A 22886-nucleotide genomic window follows, 5' to 3' on the forward strand; every position below is an offset into this window, starting at 1 on the left:
ACGCTCTCTGGCTCACACACATCCTGGCCGAGGCACCGTGTCTGAAGACACAGCCACGGTGCAGTCTTCCTGGGGCCGATGAGTGCCGGCAGAAGTGGAGCCCAGACAAGGAAGCCTGGGCAGGGCCCCCATGCAGCAAGCTCACCCCTTCCAGCAAGTCTGCAAACCTTTCTGTGAAGAGCCAGATGGCAGATATTTCAGTCTCTGTGCCCACATATAGTCGCTGTTGCATATTCTGTTTCTGCTTGCTTGGTTTCCAATTCCTGAAAGAGGCAAAAGCCATTCTTTGCTTCAGACTCAGACTCAGACTCCACCTGGCCACCTGCAGGGGAGGCCTCTGCCCAGCCTTTCGGGGTACACAAGCTGCCACCTACAGGCCTGGGCTCAGCTCTCTGGCATGCTGCCCGCAGGCACCAGGCGGGCCTTGAGGACAAAGATGCCAACTTAATCCTCACCTTCACATGTCCATCATAGGCTGATGGGCTCTGGCCTCTGGGAGGCTACCCACGCTTGCCAAATGAATGAGCACATTTGACACGTTTATTAGCCACGCAGATTGCATCTTCTGTGAAAAAACTGTGCAAGTGTTTTGCACCTAATTCCACCGCACTGTCTTGTCCTTATTGACTTGTGGGAATCTTCATGTATTATAGACTCTGGAAACAAAGCCAGGCCTCTGTCAACTAAGCGTCCCCGTGAGGGACAGGCCCCGGTCAGGGACGCTACTCTGTCAGGGACGCGCCCCCATCAGGGACGCTACTTGGTCAGGTACCTGCCCCATCAGGTACCCGTGTAGCAAATTCTTTTCCCAGTCTGTGTGGAACTGGGACCCCACCCTCTGGTGTCTACACCCCGTATAATCCCCCCCTTGACAGAGGGTGGAGCTATGAATCTGATGAATACAATGCAACATAAAGCAAAGGTGAAGGGATTTTCCAAGACAAAATAAGGTCCCCAATCAGCTGACTTTGAGTCCCGGGTGGAACCGTCCTAATCAGGTAAGCCCTTAAAGGACAGAAGAAATCAGTGATAAGGAGCAGAAGAGACACTCCCACAGGCTGGACAAGGCCAACTGCATGTTGTGGAGAGGACCACTCAGGAGCACCCCCCAGCTGCCCAACCACAGCAGACATTCTCACGTGTTAAGACACAAGATACAGGACGCCTGGGTGGCTCAGTCGTTAAGCGTCTGCCTTCGGCTCAGGTCATGATCCTGGGGTCCTGGGATCGAGCCCCACATCGGGCTCCCTGCTCTGCGGGAAGCCTGCTTCTCCCTCTCCCTGCCGATCACCCTGCTTGTGCTCTGTCTCTCTCTCTCTCTCTCTCTGTGTCAAATAAATAAATGAATAAAATCTAAAGACACAAGAAACAACTTCATCTCTTTAAGGAAGGCAACAGCAGTGAGCATGTGTGAACTAAACGTGAAGCAGGATGTTGCAGGGCTGCCGCCAGGGCCCAGAGGGGCTCTAGAGAACCTACAGGGCAGAGCGCAGCGTCGGGGCGGGGCGGGGGTGTGCTCCCCAGCAAAGACTCGTCTCAGCTTTAGCTTTCGCGCTTTTCTTTTCCAACCCACCCTGAAAAAGGAAAGTTATCACACATCAGACTATTTGTTGCCAAAATTAGCTTTCATTTTATGAAAGAAATACAAAGTTTCTACTCTGCAGCTAGAACATCTACTGCGGGAGAACCCGTGGAAGGAGAGGTCATTCTCGCTGTTGCTGCATCTGTCGGTAATGGCTAGGCCTTTAATTCTGCTCTCCAGGCATGTGCTTCGGACCTCATTATTGTTTGTATGCCTTTAAGGAGAATTTATTTCTACAAAGGATTATAAATAATTCACTTCCCCCGTGCACGCTTGCGTGGGATAAAAATACTTGCCATTTCACATACAAGGCAAGCGAACACAGGGGCTCACGGCCACGGCACGAGATGCAGGTGGTCACAGATCACATGGCACCAGTGACGTGAACGGACAGTGTTTCTTGCACACTCGGCCAGCTCTGCGCCACTCACTACCTTTGAATACACTCGAGTTACAGAGACACTGGTTTCATACCACTAATCCAGCTAACAGAAGAGCCGGGGCTGAAGGAAACCCCACCCCACCGGCACGGCAAAGCTAGGTGACCTTCATTTCACCCTTTCCATACTCTCAGGGCTCCTGCGCTAGAAGCGGGGGTGGGGGGGGCATCGGTTAAAGATCGAGCAAACCCTCCTTTAAGGGTCTCTCTGGGAGCTGATCTCCTTAGGTTCCTGACACGTACAGACTGGGAAACGGCGGGCAGATGTGGGCGCGCCTGCAATCCCCAGAGATGGTGGGCACCCCTCTCCCCACCGTGAGCTCCGCCCCTGCTCCTTCTGTGGTTGCCCAAGACCCCGGGCACTTGTCAGCCTCTGCAGAATGGGTGAACGGGCGCAGGCGCATCAAGCAGCCCTCTGCCGACCGTCCTCACGCTTCTTCCCCACAACAGGACTTCCTTGAATTAGTCACTCCACAGGCCATAAATTAACCTTACACAGTACGAACTTCACAGGGACTTCAGTTTGCCTCGACTTCTCTCAAAAGCAGATGCTGAATCATGTAATAGTCACCAGTTAAGTACTAAGTAAATTTTCTTTTAATCACCTCAAAAGAACTAACGTACAGTAGAACGCTTTACAGCAAGTCCAGCTCCACGCCCGGCGCGTGGAGGAGACGGGAAGCCGGGAGGCTCTGGGCCACACGGCCACTGGGGGGCAGCACCACACCAACCTGGAGCCGCAGCGGGGCCTGCGCGTAGTCTGGGCCCCATGAGACTGAGAGAATTAACAGTAACAAACAATCTGTGCTGGAACTTACTAATAAAACACACTTGAAAAGGCAAACAGCCTTAATTAATCAGTTTACATCAACCAAAAGGTATTTTTAATCAGTCAAGTGTTAGCAGGTTTTTGCAGGTTTTTACCTTACCTTTAGATTTGTTTAGTGTCTATGTTTGCTCGGACCCTGGGCAGAACTTCCCTGGGTGCAGGCAGGGCTGAGTGACCCGGAGAGCATGGGCGCGCTCAGCACATCTCCTTCAGTCACTCCATAAGCTCGCCACGCCCGGCTGGAGAGACTTCACTCTGTAACAGAAAGATCCAGTTACTTTGCCTTTTCAACACTTCAGATGTGAATTCTAATAATAAGTGCTATTAATTAAAAGCCCTCTTTCTAAATACAAGCTTAAATCATTTTTTTTTCTTTTTTTTTTTAAAGAAGATTTTTATTTATTTACTGACAGAGAGAGACACAGTGAGAGAGGGAACACAAGCAGGGGGAGTGGGAGAGGGAGAAGCAGGCTTCCCGCGGAGCAGGGAGCCCGATGTGGGGCTCGATCCCAGGATCCTGGGATCATGACCTGAGCTGAAGGCAGACGCTTAACGACTGAGCCACCCAGGCGCCCCAAGCTTAAATCATTTTTAATGTACTCTTATGCTTTTCTAAAGCAGATACACAACAACGAGTCACACCTTCACCCTCACGGTCACAAGAGGCAGGTGCACACGCACTCACCATCGGACCTCTGCTCACCAACATACGAATGCAAACACGCACCAACCCACATGCTGAGGAATGAGGCGTCCGGTGAAACCCCGTGTGCACCTACCATCTTCGGTAAGATAAAATGCCACATGCACGCGTGTGGCATGTGCCCATGCATGCGTACAGACAGACCTCAGAAATGCACGGATGCAGGCCTCCCCTGCCCCTTCTGCCCGGGCTTAGAAGATGCAGGCCATGCATGTCTACGGGCAGGGCATGTGAAACATCTCCATGCCACTTCCTCTCAGCATAAAAATGTTTTCTACTCACAACTCATTAAAGAGAGTATTTCAACATGCTTATCTACTGACAAAACCTGAATATGCAATGTTAACATTTTCTTTTAGAAAAACAAACCAATATCCACATGAAGGGAAAGTCTAGAGTGGGGCTTCTCCAGTGCAGAGCTGCCTACTAGCATCTACAGGGAAGAATGAGCGGGTCCCTGAGTGGGCTCCCAGAAGACTGGCAGCGAGTATAGACAGGTGCATCGCTGAACTTGGAGGGGCCCCTAACTGTGCAGACTCGGTCCAGTCACTACGAACCTCCTTGGGGCCACCTGCCCCAGCTGCAGGTCCTCAGGGGTTAGAAGTGACCAGTCTCTAAGCCCCTCCACATCTCAGCTGTGACTCACTTTAATTCATATGTAACGTGTGTCAGCAGGCCTGCGAGGATCTAAGATACGGTCCCCATGTCCTATGCGGCTGTCACCTGGTCTAACTGGGACTGATGACAATGACCTATTAGCCTGGGATTACAGGTCACACAGCCGTCGAGTCCAGCACAGAGGCTTCTGGGCCACGCACACAGGTCTGTGCACACCGTCACTGACCCCATTAGTGCCCCACCAGTCCTATCTCCACACCCAGCTGAGGAGAATAAAGGAAGTGGCACTGCCGTGGCCCCCACATTCCTCAACGCCACCCCCCCATCAGTAATCTTGCCGGCAGTTCCTGCCCTGGTTGGAGAGCGTGCAGGAGACACAGCGAGCCCCCTTAACAAATAACAAAGAACAGGACCGGAGCCTCCTGCAATCCAAGGAGGAAGGACGATGTGTGAAAGAGATCAAATGTCACTGTACCAACCGAGGTCCACAGACGGCACAGAGAAAGGGCGACAGCAAGAAGAACACGGCCACGACTCACAGAACCGGGTTCTAGCGCCCACACTGCGACCCGCTGGCCCAGAGAGAGGGCGGAAGTCCGAGCCCTGATGTCTGCTGGAGGGACCATGCCCGGGACATGGCTGCCCCAGGGGAGCCGGAATCGCGGGGGGCTGGGTTCTGCAAAGTCTAAACAGGAAGAACCAGAATGGGGTGATGGGAGCTGCCGCACACCCAGGGGGCCGTAGGGCTGTGGGTGCAGACGGCAAGAGGGGGCCCTGGGAGGCCGCCTGGCTCTAGCCGCAGGGCCAAGTGCCTCCAGGAGTGTGTGGCCTCCAGGTCCTGCACAGCCACGCGGAGGATGGGCGCCACGTGTGCAGCGCGAGGACCAAATGGAGTCGCAGACGCAGAGAGCTTGGCCCAGTGACTGTGAAGTCTCAGCAGGAGTGCGACGGGGAGTGGGCAAAGACGGAGAAGGCTGTGGTCACGGGGGCAGTAGAGGACAGCAGCTGACGGACAGCAGGGAGCAGCGCCACGGACACACGGCAGCCTCCGCCCCGAGCGGATGCACCCCAGGGCTGGTCGGGCAGAGCCCACGGCCACCCGAAGCGCCACGCACCCTGGACTAACAGCCAGAGGGCAACAGAAAAGTCTCTATGTTTGGAAGTTGGGCAGTATTACTCTAAGTTGTCCACAGATAAAAGGAAATAATCACAGTAGAAACTAGAAAATACTTAAAGGCAAGAGAGATTACATAGGGAAGTGTGCGCACGCAGGTAAGGCAGCGCCCCCGTGGTAAACGTGCAGCTCACGCTCACGCTTTCAGAAAACGGGGTGGGGGGGAATCAATGAATGCCCACCTCAGTAAGTCAGTACAAGGAGAACAAAATAAGCCCAAGAAAATGGGAGGGGAAAAAGGAAGAAATTAAACCTGCATTAATCACACATACTAGCGGGCACACAAAGACAGACACTGTTCAGGCTAATCCCAACAAACAGAAGAGAGAAAAGGCCCACATCAGCCTGCACTGGAAACAGGGCAGTGGAGAGCTGGGTGCCCACCTTTATGTGACACCCCTGCCATCAAGTGATGTGGGCCCTTCAGGGCGTCCCTGAGAGTCTCAGCAGGCTCTGGGACCACCATGATGGGTCAGGTGGAAGCAGAAGAGTCGCTGCGTGGGGTCCACGCCTTCGGGGGCTGCCGGCTCGAAAGACTCTGCAGGACGCCGATTCCATGGCTGAGACCATCCAGCTGTGAGTCCACGCAGAGAGACAGAGCCCGGGTCAGCCCCAGGCAGGTGCCCACCATGTCGCTCAGGAAGCCTCCTCAGACAAGATGTGCAAGATGCTGGCAAGAACTATGAACCCCAGCTGACCGCTGGGACCAACGCTGCAGACACATGGCCACCTGCAGTCACCCGAGGGACCCTGCAGAGGTCCCAGTCCCACAGAGCACAGACAAACCGTCCCCTTTACACCCTGCTCCAATCCCTGCCCCACAAGATCACCCGCAAAACCAAACTGGTTGTTCCAGGCCACTAAGTTGTGCCTTATTTGGGGGGAGGGGGGTGTGTTAGGCAACAAGAGATACCAGAACAGAATTATCACTCCAAATTCTCACAACATAAAAATATAATAAGAAGGTATTAGGAACTTCATTTCAAAAATTTTGTAAACTTAGGTACAATGAGCAAATTCTAAGAAAAATACAATTTATTGAAACTGACTCAGGAAGAAATAGAAAATCTGACTAAACTACAAAGAACAAGAATCAGGAAACAAAAATCATATACAAACTATCAGCCAAACTGACCCATTGATGCAGATGTAAAAATCCTAAAGAAAACGTCAGCAAACTCAATCCAACAATCTTTTTAAAAGACATATGACCCAGTTGGATTTACTCCAGGAATGTAAAAATGAATCATCTGTGGAGATCAACCGACGTAACCTGCCACACTAACAAACCCAGAGAGCCGCGGAGTAGGGCCGTGACGCCGCTGATGTGGGGTCCAGCCACAGGTGACACGGAGTCTGACTGTCGGGACGCGCACTTCCGCGGCCAGACGGGGAGGCTCTGACTTGCAGTGTCTGTTCTGTCTACGCTCCTGGATGACGGTGAGGAACGTGTAAGGAAAATCGTCCTCCCACACACGCACTCTTCTGCAGGAACAATACAACTCACAACAAACACGCACTGGGAAACACCCAGGCAACGGGACCCAGAAACAGCCAACAGTGGCCACCGTTTTTACAGAGGACGGTCCAGCACGGTGGAGCCAAGCAGTGGCTACGCCGTTGCCGACGTGCAGCAAGGGACTGACCGACGCCACCACCAGCCAGCCGTCTGCAGCAGGAAAGGCAGGAGCTTCTGCACCAGCGGTGCCAACCCCTAAAGCCTGGGGCGGAACCAGGCGAGGCAGCCCGGAGCTCTCACGCTTCCCGCAGAAACGAAGAGAGAAACCCAGGACGGAGGAGCTTTCCAGGCCAGGAACGAGTTAGCAAAGCAGGGCTGAGTTCCAATCAGCCCCCTTCTCCATCTGCCAGGAGCCACCCCCAGAAACAGGCGGGGCCTGGGGTGGCCCGAGAACCTGGACGGGGAGTGCAGGCAGTGTGGGACCCCCACCGCGGTGGCTCTGGGTCCTCCAGCTCCGGCCACGCTCAAGGGCAGTGGCCCAGCTCAGCCCACACCACCAGCTTTCTGGAGCCTTCTCCCAGTGACTGCTCCTGGGCTTCCCTGAAAACAGGGTGACCCCGAATTAGCTGAGCTGGAGGGTCTCTACAGCGGGCGTGTATCCAACTACCTGCTGACACAACTCAAACACCATGGCGATGCCCAGGAAATGGGGCTCATAGCGGACTTACGTGCCCAGTGCTAATAGCAGGTACAGGACTAGTCCTATTAAAATACACGCATCACTCAGCACTCGGTGGGTTTGCTGTGCCGGTAACGACCGTACTGATTAAATAAAACCACCGCATTTCCTTTTAAAGTGACATTTACCATCATAATTTAATTAGACCATGGAAATTAGGGCTTTGCTCTACCAAAAGATAAGTACTCTCATTTTCCACCTTGTAGATACGTAACATGAGTATACAGTCAAACAGAGATGTTCAACTGAGTAGATTCTCCTGTGTTTAGAGACACCAATTATTTCAAGATACAAAGGCTTGATATGCTCAAGACAAGTGAAGTAAATAAGCAGTCCACGGAAGGATGCTAAGACAAAGAAGCGTTCTTCCTAATTTTCGATAGCATCTTCCATTTTAAGTGCTTAGTCAGTCCTAAGAATTGGTACCCCCAAGAGAAGGACTGGAAGCCGGTGGGAACGGAGAGCAGGGCCACAAGCGGGGCCCGAGTCATGAGCCCGGTGGCTCCAGAAGGACACGGCAGCGCTCCTCACCTGAGAGGAGCCCACAGAAGGCCTGTCAAGATGCCTCTGGTAAGGAGGAGGGTGGGAGGCCCCTCGGCAGAAGGCACTGAACTCTTTGGTAAGAGCGGTCCGATCTGTCTTCAGAAGGATAGCTCTGCTGGCCCCGTGGACCATGGCTGGAGGGCTGAGCCTGGAGGCCGGGAGGACAGCCAGGGACAGAGGGATGACAACGGGGCGAGCACCACCAGCAGGTGACTCCAAGGGTCCTAACTCTGTCAAAGGCGTGGATGGAATTTTCAATAAACAACATGAGAAAATTGAAAGAAAAGAGGAAATTTTAGAAGATAGGTGTTTTTCAATTGTCCTCAACTATAAAAACCTTCAAAGTACATTAATTATAGTCACTGATATTTCAACGTCTACAATGACCAAACCGTCCCTGGCTACCTGACATTTCAGAAGGATAAAGTGAATCCTATGTTAGGAACTACTCCAGGGAGAGGTAAGATCTTTACGTGATAAAGTAATAACGGATGCTGAAGATGCAAGAACCCTGCCGCAGTAGACTAAATCCGCAGAGCGGTGCACTGGGCATGAGCACACCGTCAAGAACTTACCACTTACTAAAGAGGCTGGGAGGAGGGCACAGGCCCCCCTTTCATTTGCTGCTTCTAGGAAGGAAGAGAAATGCAAGAGGAAATAGCGCTCTAGTCCAGAGGTCCTGGTTTAATTTAAAATTTTTTTATATTATTTAAATTCCATTTAGGACGTGGTTTGCAGAGCACATTCTGTTCTGTGACACTGGAGAACCACAACCTCTTCCCTGCTCCTGAGCAGGGTCCAGCTCAGTTGGAGGAAACGCGCTCTATCCCCGGGGCAGAGTGTGGGATCCGCTGCAGTCTGGAAGCCTCAACTCAACACTGGGACCCCCGCTTAGACCACGAAGCTTCTGCGCTCTTCATTCTATTTCCCCAGCATTTTGGTCTTAACAGAACAACCAGAATGGACTTTGTCACTCTTCTACTTACTAAATTCAATATATCCCATTTTTTTAGCAAGTAAGAATAACATATTTTGCCTCGTTAGAAAGATTACTTTAGAATAAACCATGATAGACACAGTGCAGATGAATCTCTATGTAATAACGGTGAGTGAAACAAGCCACACAAAAAAAGTGCCTACTGTCTGACCCTATTTATATAAAACTCTAGAAAATGCAAAGGGATCTATCACGACAGCAAGGAGAGGAGTGGTTGTCGGGGGTGGGAGAGGAGGTGGGGACAGGGGACCTTCAAAGGCGATGGGCACGTTCACCGTCTTCACTGTGGCAACGATCTCACCAGTGTCTCAAAACATACCAAGTTGCACATGTTAAAATATGTGCCGTGTTTTGACATGTCAGTTATACCTCAAAAAAGCTGGCTTTAAAAAAGACTACTTTGTTCTATACTTTAAAACTCCTCATCTTATTTTTTGAAGTGAATTAGTAAACATTATTGAAAATATTTTTGTGACCTGAGGGAAAACATTATTTTTTTAAACTCTGAATAATCTCATATTTTATGGGAAATTAAAGCTTGCTGCACACATTCAACAACTCATTAAGTAGGCCAGGGAGTTCTCCCCATCCAGCTACACTTTACTGCTGTACAATCATTCCCAGAGGGACCCAATGCTCCCAGCACTGGGCATGGGCTCTGCGTCTCCACAGAGAGAAGGCACTGGGGGGTGGAGACAGACAGACAGACCAAGCGAGGAGGGGGAGCACTCAGGTCAAGCGGGGCGTGGGACCCTGGGTCCAGCAGGTGGCACGTGCATCGTTCCAGCCCAGAAGAGGCACATCTCAGTTCAGGGCACGGAGCAGCCTGCCTCAACCCCCAGGATGGCGGACGGTGAAGGCAGGTACGAAGGATGTGGGAGGAGCCGAGCCCTCCCCGTCCTCGGCACCTGCTCCCTTCAGGACGACGGTCCACCCTTTGGCCACACACACCCAAACAACCCAGAAAGGCCAGCAGGCCAGCAGAGGCGCCTCTGCTACGGGGAGCACGCAGGTGAGCAGCAGTGCCTCCGGGCAGGGGTCCTTGGCCTCCCCACCGCAGGGGGCTTGGGTTTTCAGGCAGCAGGAAGTGGAGGTCTGCCTCCCAGGCGTTGACACCTCTTTTTTTTTTGTCTAATTCTTTAGTTACATACAGTGTATTATTAGAAGTCAGCATCCCTTACAGGCGGGACTTGAGGTCTTGTCTCCCATGATTAACGGGGTTACTTGTGCCAGACATCTACACTAAAAGAGATGATCAGCCACGCTGTTTTTATTATGACCTCCCCACCTTGTTTTACGGAGTGGTTTTTCATAAAGGTGAGGACTAATTTCGCCCAGTCATTGCTAGCAAACAAATAAGACCAACAGAAAAGCATGTCAGGCCCCAAACCCCAGCGGAGCCCGAGGGCCACCAGCCCACAGCTCGGCCCCGTGCCCGCAGCATACACACAGATGCAGGGGACACGAGGCCACAGAGGCACTGGTCAACCCACCTTCTCCCTTAAGAAACTCAGACTGGATCACACCTAGAACAAATCAAGACAAACAAAAATCTCTCCACAGGCTAAAAGACGAAGCCAAGTAAGAAAAGGAGAGGGATGGGGCACCTGGGGGGCTCAGTCGTTGGACATCTGCCTTCGGCTCAGGTCATGATCCCGGGGTCCTGGGATCGGGCCCCACGTCGGGCTCCCTGCTCAGCGGGAAGCCTGCTTCTCCCTCTCCCACTCCCCCTGCTTGTGTTCCCTCTCTCGCTGTCTCTCTCCGTCAAATAAATACATAAAATCTTAAAAAAAAAAAAAGAAAGAAAGAAAAGAAAAGGAGAGTGAAAGGAAAGATTATTTTGAGACTTTCTCAGGCAGGGCGCGGAGGGCTGCACCGGCAGCCCCGGGCAGGTGGGCAGTTCCAAGACCCCAATAGACTTCAGGGTCTAGAAAGATCCGTTAAGCCCTAAGCTTCCTGAAGGACCCTGTAACTAACAAACACAGCCACCAGCCTCTTCGATCGTCATGCACCTATATGTTAAATAAACCTGAGATGTTCTCAACTCCTTTCATCAGATTCATATCAAACTAACACATTTCCAGAAGTTCTTAACTCCAAGTCAAGCAAATGTGATGTCTGTATTTAAGTAACATTATAATTTTAAAAGTACTCAGTGAGGTTATTTATCAAACACTAAAAGTTAGTATAATATTATCCATTGCAAGGAGATGAACTGTTTAAATAAAAAAACTTTTAGTATTTTTTATAGAAATCTCTCAAATTGATCTTCTTGCTCTCTTACTTAAGGCATAATAAATGTAAGCTTTTAACCAGAAGATGCCGACTACTATTCTCTTTGGTGAACAAAGCAAGAAAAGGTCCCTGGTAAGGTGTTGCCATAAGCCAATCTCCCAAGCCCCAAATCACACCACCCAGAAGCTCCAAGATGTATCCAAAAGGACTTGAGGAAAAAGTTTTCCTGAACTAGTGGTACACAGACACTTGGCAGAAGCAAAAGAAAATCCTCTCTGGAAAAATGCACCATCATCTGAGGCCTCAAAGAATTCATAGAAGTTGTTTTCCAAGGAAAATGAGCAGCTCTTAGTAAAAAAGATAATCCTACAAGGAAGCAAGCACTGAAGGATAAGCAGCATAAACAAGAGACAAAAGAAACAGACATTTGTATGTGACAGACCTGTCAAGCACACCATATATAAAATAACTGGTTAATAAAAATAGAACAGGGGTTGGGGTGCCTGGGTGGCGTAGTCGGTTAAACGGCTGACTCTTGATTTCGACTCAGGTCATGATCTCAGGGTCATGGGATCAAGCCCCGTGTCATCGGGTTCCGTGCTCAGCAGGGAGTCTGCTTGAGAGTCTCTCTCCCTCTCCCTCTGCCCTGCCCCACTCATGCTCACACGTGCGCTCTCTAAAAACAAAAATAGATGGGAAGCAGGAAAACAAAGAATAACCAATCAGACTTGGAAAAGAATAAACCTTCTATAAATAAGAAATTATTAAAGACTAAAATTACTAAAATTAAAAACTCGACCGTGGGTTTTACCATCCTACTAGACAAAGGAGAAAGTGAGTAAACCAGGAGAGAAAGCTGAGGAAGTGACCAGACGGCAGCCTGGAGAGAAGAGGGACAGAGGAAGGGGCAGATCCAAGATGCCCAACCGACCCCACGCAGAGGAAGCCAACAGACCTGTAGCCCAGACCCGCGAGGAGTGGCAGGCCGGCAGGGCCAGCTCCCCAGACAGCCGGGGAGGAGGGCGGAAGCTTTCAGCTGGACGCAGAGAAAAGCTGAGCCTGAAACTACAGACCCACCTAACATCTTTTCACAATGAGAACAAATAAAGATGTTTCCCCAGCAAATCGCACCTGAGATGACTGGCCACCAGCTGACCCTTGTTTGGAAGAAATCCTAAAGGATACCTTTCAGAAGAAGGGAAGTGATCTTGGAGAGAAAATAAGTAACAAAAAAGAATGAAGATAAAAGCAAGTGGCATGTAGAACATGACATTTCTGTTCAGGAGTGCTTTCATGTTAACTTTCTGGAATTTAAGTAAAAGGTTTTTTTTCTTTTTAAAGAGTGCTTTAATTTAGAGTCTTCAATAATCCAAATTGGTATTTTCCTAAATTTCCCTTAGTACAACGAACCTGACACTTTCCTCAAAAAATACGATCTAACTGTGAAAAAACTGAAAACAGAAAAAAATAAAGAAGCTGACAAAATGAAAACACTTTTTTTTTTGCCAATCATGAAAATAGCCCAAGTATGCAGATGTCCCTACACATTCCTTCCCTTGGGAGGAGCGACGGCGACAGCTGGGGATGGTGTCCTTGAAGGCTCGCGTGTGCCCCTCCTGCAGTTACCGTGAGCAGAGATGAAGGGCTCAGCGGAGAGGTGCACCCCCAGCCGTGCAGCCTTTGCTAGACCCTCATGTACGGGGCCGCTGCCTGGGTGAGTCCCCGGGGTAGAGAACAGCTGCTTCACACATGTGTCTAGAGCAGGGACTCCTCGAGGCTTCACGTCCATGAGAAAGGCAAAACTGTGTACAAAATGGTGTGTTTCTAAGCCCACGCGCATCTTTCTAACAACAACGTCCACAGCTTTAATCGGGTGCTCAGAAGGACCTCTGGCAGACAAAGTCACCCTTCTTGGAGGACCCCGAACTGACCCAAACCCCGTCCTCTCTTGGGCACTTAACCAACAACACTTCACGTCTCTTCTTTTTTCAATACAACTATGGCTCGTCAGTGGTAACCTAAAAAGTGAAGTGTTAGGGGCACTAACCGTGGAATTCGTAACCTAAGCCAGAAGAGTTACTAGCGCTCACAGGGCTCTAATTCAGCTCTGAGGCGTGTGGCTCCTGCGCAGAGGGCCACTGGCCCACAGTCCAGAGGGCAGTCGCTGTCCATGACAGCCCTAATTTATCAAGCACTTCAACTACGACCACTCTTGTTTCTATCACTATAATGTTAATTTTGCTTTATCGTTTCACATCGGTTTAACATGGGCTATTTGTGCACACAGTGATGAAAATTTCATCAGGTTTTTTAATCATGATTGTTCAATAACTAAACTTACCAGTATCATGAATCATCTCCAACCTCGTTACCCCCCTCCAATTTCGATAAGGCAGTGACAGTTCATTTACTGGCAACCTTCTGACTCAGGGTGTGAACTCTGACTTGCCACACACTACAAGGTAAGTGTGACACAGTCACCCAGCTATGTTGAAGTGTAAGGACTGCTCTCTTACATCACATAAAATGACAGGTAAAAAGTATAACGTATCTCATAAAGAATTTATACATGCTGCTGACAAATTTACTGGAGCTGACTCATTTAATCTCTTCCCAATTCTTTGATAATGTTGAGCAATTTTTCCACTAGAAAGAACCACCACTGTTAAAGATATTCAAGGTATGGAATCTTGCCATTAAGGGTGACCTAAAAAGGTTTTTGGGGTGCCTGTGTGGCTCAGTCAGTTAAGCATCCGACTCTTGATTTCAGCTCAGGTAATGGTCTTGGGGTCGTGAGATGGAGCCCCTCGTCGGGCTCTGTGCTGAGAGTGGAGTCTGCTTGGGATTCTCTCCCTCTGCCCTTCCCCCCACTCCCTCTTAAAAAAAAAAAAAAAGATTAAAAGGCTTTTTATTGAAAATGGTGAGAAAGTACGTGTCTTCTTTCCTCTCTTCCCAAACTCCATCAAAATGGCAGAAAAGGTACTTCTTGGCAATGAACCATGATAGGACTGAAACATTATGAAGCGGGTTCAGCAGCAGACAAGGGAACTCAAGTAAGTGGTTAAGGCATCAAGCAGATGAAATCAGGTTGACCTGAAGGAGTAGCAGGAAGTACAGTGCAAGACAACTGGGGAGGGGTCTCCCAAGAGTGAGGAGCCACGGGGCAGTCCTCGCACTTCTAGGCTGAGCCTGAGAATTCCCCTCCAAAGACGGTCTGGGGCTTTCCAAAAGGGGGGAATCCAAACATGGCCACTTGGTCTTGGAAGAGAAGCAGATCAGAGCACAGGGCAATTCTACATCAAATCATCAGCACTGGAGGTACAGGGGAGAGTAGAAGACAGTGACCTGTGAAGAACGAGAATCAAGCTGACACCTGACTTCTCTTCAACAACACCAGACTGCGGAAAATAACAGGAAATGCTCTCTGAGTTTGAAGGGAAGATTATAAGAACCTGGAATTCTGGACCTGACAAAGGATCCATCAAGTGTGGGAACACAGTAACTGCATGCAAGAACCCAACAAGTCTCTCAGCCACACACTCCATAAAGAAACGGATTAAGGACGCACTCCAGCAAAACCAAAGCAGAATCCAAGAAACAAACAGGATGGGACATGCGAGGCCATGGCACCTGATGCAGCTCAGAACTGTGAGAAGAAACCAGAGGTTCCAGTCAAACATGCTCTTTTCCTGGGCAAGTATCCTGGGGTACAGATTACATTTTCTGCTTCTCCAGTCAGAGTGCTTGGCTCTGCGGTGAAATATATACTGTTACAATCCTACAAACATTGTCTTCCTTATGTTACCATGTTTAGATTAAAGCCACAGAAGAAACACAGAAAGCCTAACCATAGATGAGAAAGACTACAAATCCAAAACTGTAATTCACGAACACCAAGGCCTGGGGAGGCCCTGTGCCCGGCGCCCTGCGAGAGCTAACAAACACAAGTGGGACCAGAAGAGCGAAGAGACACAGACCATAAACTGTTCACCCCTGGGAAGAGGGGATGGAAAGAAGTAATCTTTAACTGAATTGACATGCATTAACGGGTGGGAATATGTTCTAACAGCATATGCTGGTATTATTTCAAGATTTTTTAAAAACAGTTAATTGAAAGGGCGCCTGGGTGGCTCAGTCGTTAAGCGTCTGCCTTCGGCTCAGGTCATGATCCCAGGGTCCTGGGATCGAGCCCCGCATCGGGCTCCCTGCTCCGCGGGAAGCCTGCTTCTCCCTCTCCCACTCCCCCTGCCTGTGTTCCCTCTCTCGCTGTGTCTCTGTCAAATAAATAAATAAAATCTTTAAAAAAAAAAAAAAGAAAAAACAGTTCAATTGAAAGGGCACCCTCATCAGTCAGGGACTTATGAAAACGCTGCAGTACATCTATAGGACAAAATAATATGTACTCACTGTATTAAGTGAAGCAGTTATGAGCATTACATTAGTTATATAAAATCAGGATTTTTTTTTGAGAGAGAGAGGAGCGGAGAAGGAGAGCAAGAATCTCAAGCAGGCTCCATGCCCAGCATGGAGCCCAACGGAGGGCTCGATCCCACAACCCTCAGATCACGACCTGAGCTGAAATCAGGAGTCGGACACTCAACCGACTAAGCCACCCTGGTGCACCTAAAATTGGAATTTTTTAAAAAACTATTTTTTACTCTGAAAAAAAATAGATAAAATGCATGTCCTATGAAGAGGGAGATACCATTGTACTAACATGTCCATGGTGTAATGAAAAAGGTGCATTACAGAGTGATGTAAACCCATATATATCAGAAGTCCTATGTATATAACAGGAATCCCGCATATATAATAGAGAAATCCCATATACACACACAACAGGAATCCCATATGCACCACAAATCCCATACACACGGCTGGAATCCCATACACACGGCTGGAATCCCATACACACGGCAGAAGCCAGTGTTAACATGCACCACGGGCATGCGCCCTGCCGGGTTTTTCCCATGTAGCCTACGCACAGCACCTTCACGTGCCCCAACAGCTGGCCTAGCGCTGAACACAGGGTGGCGAGGACGAGCCAGCGTGCGGGAAGGCCACCCCCGTGGGAGCTGGGAGGGGCAGCGGGCACAGGCTGCTTCGGAGAAGAACGTGGGATGGACGGCGCTCCGACAGAGCCGGGTCCTCTACCTCTGTCCCTAGAGGAAGAAAGCCAAGAAACACAGCAGCGCTGCTAGTTCGCACGGCGTCCTCACAGCCCAGACAGAACACGTGCCGGACAAGCTCTGTTTATGCAGCGAAAGGGAGAATATAAACCATTTGTCCGCGCGCCAGCTGTTAGTCTATGTCCATCTGTGCCACGTCCCATTCCAGTGACCTGAAGAGGCCTGTAGAAACACACAGAGGGACGCCGTCTATCAGCTGCACTCCGGGGATAAATTACGTATTTGCCCGGGAAAACAGATGCAGACTCACGTACGAAACGTTACCAATATCTGCTGTGGGGCAGTGGGGCTCACAGAGCCTCTTTCTTCCTGTTTTGCATCTCGGCAAAGTACGCATGGTTCACAATGAGCATGTTTTGTTTTCAAATAAAATGTAAAATCTCTTAAAAGAAACTCAGAAACGCAAGAAGTGTTCTTCAAAGATGCCACCAGAGAGCGCAGGCTCGGGTCCGGCCTGGAGCCCTCCCCTCGTCCAAGGCTGCTTCCCAGTCTGGTCCTGTTTATTAGATGGAACTAGGTAGCCCCAGGGAAGTTCGCCCCGAGGACTCGGGGACATGGGGACACACGGCCAACCAAGGCCATCTGACCCCACGTCCCAGAAAGCACTGTCTCTCCCCCAGGGCCCACCCTCAGGCAAAGGCTCTGTCTCCGCGGTAAAAACACGGCACACAGTTCCTGACAGAGAGAGACAATCCAGGCCGTCACTTAATTAGCAAATATGTAGCTCTTCAGCTTTTGGTTCTGCAGAAAAGAATATAATAAAGCACCCTACAGCACAAGTCCTTGTCCCTGACATTTAATTTGGTGGTCATCCTTGCCCCAGATACTGGGTGAGACGCTGGACCCCCTGAGCAAGGCCAGGGCTCTCAGGCTCGCCGCCACGACGCTGTGGGCTACGTGACGCTCTGCAGACTGCACAGCGGGGTTTGAGAGCCGAGAGCCACCCCTCGGACATGTTTCAGACGCGAGCAGAAAGAGCCTGCGACTCCTGCAAGAACAGGAGGGTTTAACTGATACAAATAAAAACAGAATCTCCACTCTTAAACTTACACAGTGAACACGTAAACCCAAAACTCAAGGATGCAGAAAAAGGGGTAACCTCAGGTTGAAGTCAAAGACGTGTGCCCACAGGAAGTCACAACTGTGAGAGCACCACACAGAGGTGAGCGGCACGGGGGAACGTCCGACCCCTGTGAACTGTGCATGGGCCCCAGGGCTCGCTCTGCCTGGAGGAGGTGGGTCACCCAGAGCCATCACAGAAGCTGTCCACCACCCTGGTGCCCCTGTGCCCAACGAGGACACCAGCGTGCCGCAAAGCTTCCTACGTGACCACGGGCCTCCACTCTGTGACCAACAGCCAGACAGCAGGACTAAAGTGGGTCACCTCCTCCTGACCACGACAAGGTGCAATCAAACATCCAAAAACATGCATTTTTGCATTTCTGGGAGGAGGGCACAGAACTAAGTTCCCAATACCGTCTATCACCAGATGACAGCCCACTTGGACTCCCCCTGGGCCCTCACCAAGCGTGTCCGCGAGCGGGCTCGAGGCTGTGCAGCAGACAGAAGTGTGTCTCGCAAAGACCACCCTGCTTCCCGGCCGCTGTCCCGAGTGAGAGCTCCGGCCCCATTCCCCAGCGAGCCCCGGCCTCCGTACACAACAGCAGGACTTACGTGCCCGGAGTGAGGAGCAGAGTGGGGAACCTGTCTGCTCGAGAACCCAGCTCCCCAGCCCTGGGCGCCTCGCACTTTCCCTCCCGGAAACCAGGGTTAGCAGCAGTGTCCACCGCACACGGCACAGCCAAGGACTGAATAAAATGATCAGCCCGAGCTGCCCAGTCACGCTCCCAATCAACAAAAATTAAGTGATGGTCAACAGTTTTCATGTCTGTTTCAGGGCAGTCCCACCTCCTCTGTGAAGCCCCTGCAAACGCAAAGCTCTCCCAGTGACTGTGGGAGACACACGGGATCCCCCGCTGGCCAGACTGGCCCTCTGCCCACGGAAGGGCACACGCCCTCGCGCCTCTGTGACTGATCCCGGCTCCACCCTGACACGTGCCCTGGGCCTGCACGGCCACAGGGAGGGCCCCGCGTCCCCCTGACATCCCTGACAAACTCCACTTCCTCCCGCTACTGCCCACGCTGGTCTGTGTGCTCCGGCCAAACGGCCGCAGGCCTTGTAAGGAGGAACGGGACGGCCTCCCTGCAGCCCCGGGCCCGAGCCATGGGTGAGCAAGCGCCCGTTCTGCAGGTGGTGACCTGACTGGTACGCGGGGTGTGTCTACTAATCCTAACAGTCATTGAAAAGAAACTTCATGCACAACAGTGTTAGATCACGTGGTTTTCCTCAATTTATAAAAGAATTCTAGTCCTTTGGCAGCTGTTTAAAAGTACTTTTAACTAACTAAACATTCCCCTTCTCATCTGTGACATGTATACATGACCAATCATAACAGTGGATTGCTTGTAAAAGTAAAAGCCAGTTGTAGACTTCCAATGTGAAATCTCTGAAAAATTTATAAAGGGGCTGAGCTAAGCTGACCTTTGCACTTGGCAGGGAAGAGCTGACGGAGCTGCAACCGTGTCAGCGCGAGGAGCTCATTCACACAGTGACGAACGGTGAAGACCTCTCAGTAAGTCGGGCAAGCGCCAGGTGGGCGGGAGCCACGGAGGCGACCCTGCGGGCCACCCCCACCCCCCCAGCACCCAGGGGATGCATTCTGCTGTCCCAGGCACCTTCCTCGGCAAAATTAAGGACACCAGTTGTAAGAGACCAAGTTCTAGAGGCACTTCAAGACCCATTAAAAATAGACAGGAGTTGAAGACAAAATGAATAATTAACATTTTACAAAATATTTTTAAGTTTTATTATCACATTTTTATTTCCCCAACGAGCCCTAGGGAAGGGATTCAAGCAAGGCAAGTAGATTCCTTTTTTCATGAACAAATAAAACCAAACATTAAAAGATGATGTGAGAAATACTTAGACATTCTGTCTCCAACTCCAGATTTTCCCATGACCCTGTAGGCTCCATCTGGCTGTGGTCCAGAAAATACACGGGACCCCCGAGCGTCCCCTCTGGGCTGTGGCATGGGGACACACGGGACCCCTTACAACTCACAGTTCATCTTTCAACCTCCTGGTGATCCTCTGGGCCTTTGGGATGGCAATTCTGGGATCATCACCCCGTGGGCCCAGGACATCCAGTTCACCATGCCATCTGTGGAAATTCCTAACCGCAGGCCCTTGGCTCTCAAAAGTGTCCCCATCTGAGCAGTAAACTTCCTGGCCACCTACTTTAACACAAGACTGTGTCCCCAGACCAGAGGGGAAAGTGAGGGTCTACAGAGTACTGCTGGCTACCCAACTCCCCACTTCACCCCAGGTGGACCAACCAAGAGATATTCGGGGACCCAGGTCCCCTCACCTCTTATTTCCACCCAGCTGCATTTAGAACAGAAGGAGTATCTCTCAGAGCAGCTGTGCTTGGAGATAAACTTGAGATCAGGGCTTGCGAGCTGGTCCTGGCCCACGCCCAGACGGCCCAGAGAGTAAGAGGAGAGCACTAGACGGAGCCCCAGAAGCACAGAGAAAGCAAGGCTCTGCCAGAAGCTTCCGTGTATCTCCAGGGAACTGGCCACGCGTATAGTAAGGCTATCAAGTATTCATGCCTTTCGTAAAACCAAAACTGGCAACTCCAGAAAAGACACCTGAGACAGAACTCAGAAACAATGAGCCAATTTCTTTAAGTTACAAGGGGAACAAAGGTTTGCTTGTTTTTAAGAAAAGATGTAGGTGTGACAAGAGCGTGGCAGAGAGCCCTGACCCCCACCCCCATTTCCTTCCCCGGGGACAGAAGTGTGAGCTGCGCACTTTAACTGGCAATCAAAAGAAAGTCCAGGGGCACCTGGATCGCTCTGTCAGTTAGGCATCCGATTCTTGGTTTCGGCTCAGGCCATGATCTCAGGGTCGTGGCATCGAGCTTGTGTCGGGCTCAGTGCTCAGTGAGCAGTCTGCTTGAGATTCTCCTTCTGCCCCTCCTGCTCATTCTCTCTCAAATAAATAAAATCTTAAAAAAAAAAAAAGAAGGAAGGGAGGGAGGGAGGGAGAAAAGAAAGTCCAAATGATCACTAAACACATGGAAGAAGTGCTCGACGTCATCAGCCATCAGGGGAATGAAAATTAAAACCGCAGGGAAATACCACAGAGCACCTTTGAGAATAGTAAAGATTAAAAAGGCAGAAATGATGAAGACCACCAATGCCCAGGGGTGGGGGCGGGGGGAGTGTGGAGAGAGTGGAACACCTACGGATGTTCGAGTACGCCCACCGCCCGCCCACCTAGGGCCCAAGCCCAGGAAGACTGGCGCTTCTCTATCAAAACACGTGTATCAGAATGGTCACCATGGCTTTACTCATAACGGCCCCAGATGATAAATATCCGCCATCAGAAAGTTGAGTGAACGGACGATGTGGGCAAACAGTGGATTATTTTACACAACACTAAAAACCCCCACACCAGACCGAGCCTCTCAGATACAATCCCGAACAAAAGAGAAGAGACACAAAAACGCTTTCTTTGTATTTATACAAAAAAGTTAAAACCAACAAGGAGGCAGGCAGGCCTACGGCCCAGAGCTGCAGGTCAGGTGCTCGGGTGACACACCTGTCACTCAGACTCCAGGCCGGCGGGAGGGTCTGGGCGCCGGCCGCACCCCGCGGTTTGTCCTGGGTGGAAGCTCCGTAGAAGCGTGCTCTGGGACAACTCACTGACGGTGAGGGCACATCTGAGCTCCGTGCGATGCTCCTCGGCGGTAGTTACACCACCGGGCGCTGTCCGAGCCACCGCCGCTGGGCGGGAAGCGTGGGAAGCAGAGGGTGTCCCAGGTGCCAGATGCGGAAACAGAGATCTCAGCGGCACACACACAAGCACCCGCTGGGGAATAAAGGCGGATGCACAGCTCGCTTTTAGGAAGCCTGAGAGGAATCTGTTTTGAAACACTTTATATGAGATTTAATATGTTTCTTTATTACCTTTTAAAAACAATGGCTTATTCAGAATAAATAAGCACAGGTCCCGGGGAGTGGTGTGTGGGGCCCACCTTCTCCCCCTTGAGCCTTTCCTGGGCGTGGCCTTCTGTTATTAAATTGTATGCTTTACTTATTCAAAATAAAACAAATCCTGACAACAACTGTATCTAGAAATACTAAAGGCACAATCAGGGCTGGCAACCTCCTGACTCCCAGAACTTCTACAGGGACGCGCGTGGGCTTAGGTGTACCAGGATTAGTCCTCAAGCTGCTACCGGCGAAGAGTTTAATCTCCTAGGAATTCAAATAGGTTCCCGTCAGTGACAAGTATTTAGTTCAATTCTTGAAGAAAAAAATGAATAAAAACCAAATCGTGAACAAATTCTCTGCACCCCTGCCTCACCTGGTTCTCGGAAAAAACGACCCCCACACACACCCCCCCCACCCCCTCGGTCTTGAAAACCCACCGGACTGGCTGGAAACACAACCATTACTTGGGGTACACCTGCACCATTTTGCAAATTAGTTGAAAAAGAAATTAATAATTATTTCATAGAGTAAACAGATTAACATTTGAAAGTGTGTTTCATGAATGGAAAATGCTAGACATGCTACCCTGGGGTTAACTTCACCACCTTCAGAAGAAAATTATGCAGGGAAAAGAATCTCACATTTTCTTCTCAAAATTTAGAAATGAAAAGGTCAAGTAAAAATAAATACAAAGCAAACTAATTTGAGCTCCTCTTCTCCCTGTACAAGCTAACAGAACAGAAAGCTAAAGTTAAAAATAAAAGAAGTGTGAGCTTCTTGGAGGAAGGCCTGTGGGGTAAAAGTATATGCTCACATCTGACTTTCAGCTGAGACAGGACTAGGTGACAGGCCTCCCCAGCTACGCTCTGCTTTCCCCAAATACCCTAATAAAGACAGAACAGAAAAGAGAGAAAAACTCCTCACAGTAGAGCTGAAAACCACATATTGACAAGCTCATCCCTGCAATGATCTACTGTGGAAATCCAAAGCAAAGTTTCAGGACTAAACACAGTATTTTTACTTAAAACTAGTTTGTGTTGGCTTTTCTATCACGTGCAGCGGAAACATTAGCAAACCTGGAAACACCCAAAAGGTGCACGACGGGGTTGAAAACACTGTGGTCACGTGCTCACCCTTCACGACTGTCAGGGACGTGCCCGGAGGGCGCCCACGGCCAGGAGCGGAGGGAGAGCGCCATGTGGACAGCGCGATGGCCTGCACCGTGACAACACCGCGTCCAGAGGGGAGCCCCTGAAACAGCTCCCCAGACGGGAAGCCGCTCACAGGTGAGGGCGGCAGCATGCACGCCACGCGCACG

The 22886-nt window shown here is 50.4% G+C and overlaps 1 protein-coding gene across 2 annotated transcripts in view; it reads right to left on the reverse strand.

Annotated features, from left to right (window-relative positions):
- The window catches only part of ADARB1 (adenosine deaminase RNA specific B1), a 111232-nt gene that overhangs the window by 83771 nt on the left and 4575 nt on the right, over positions 1-22886 (reverse strand). The window contains exon 1 of one of the 2 annotated variants that reach the window (XM_021679228.2): positions 2951-3049. The gene's annotated coding sequence lies outside the window, so the exon portion shown is untranslated. Of the gene's footprint in view, positions 1-2950; positions 3106-22886 lie in introns of those variants that run through there. The other variant, XM_021679229.1, reaches the window with a different exon arrangement.

This window comes from Neomonachus schauinslandi, chromosome 1, assembly GCF_002201575.2.
Source record: "Neomonachus schauinslandi chromosome 1, ASM220157v2, whole genome shotgun sequence".
Lineage (NCBI taxonomy): Eukaryota > Metazoa > Chordata > Mammalia > Carnivora > Phocidae > Neomonachus > Neomonachus schauinslandi.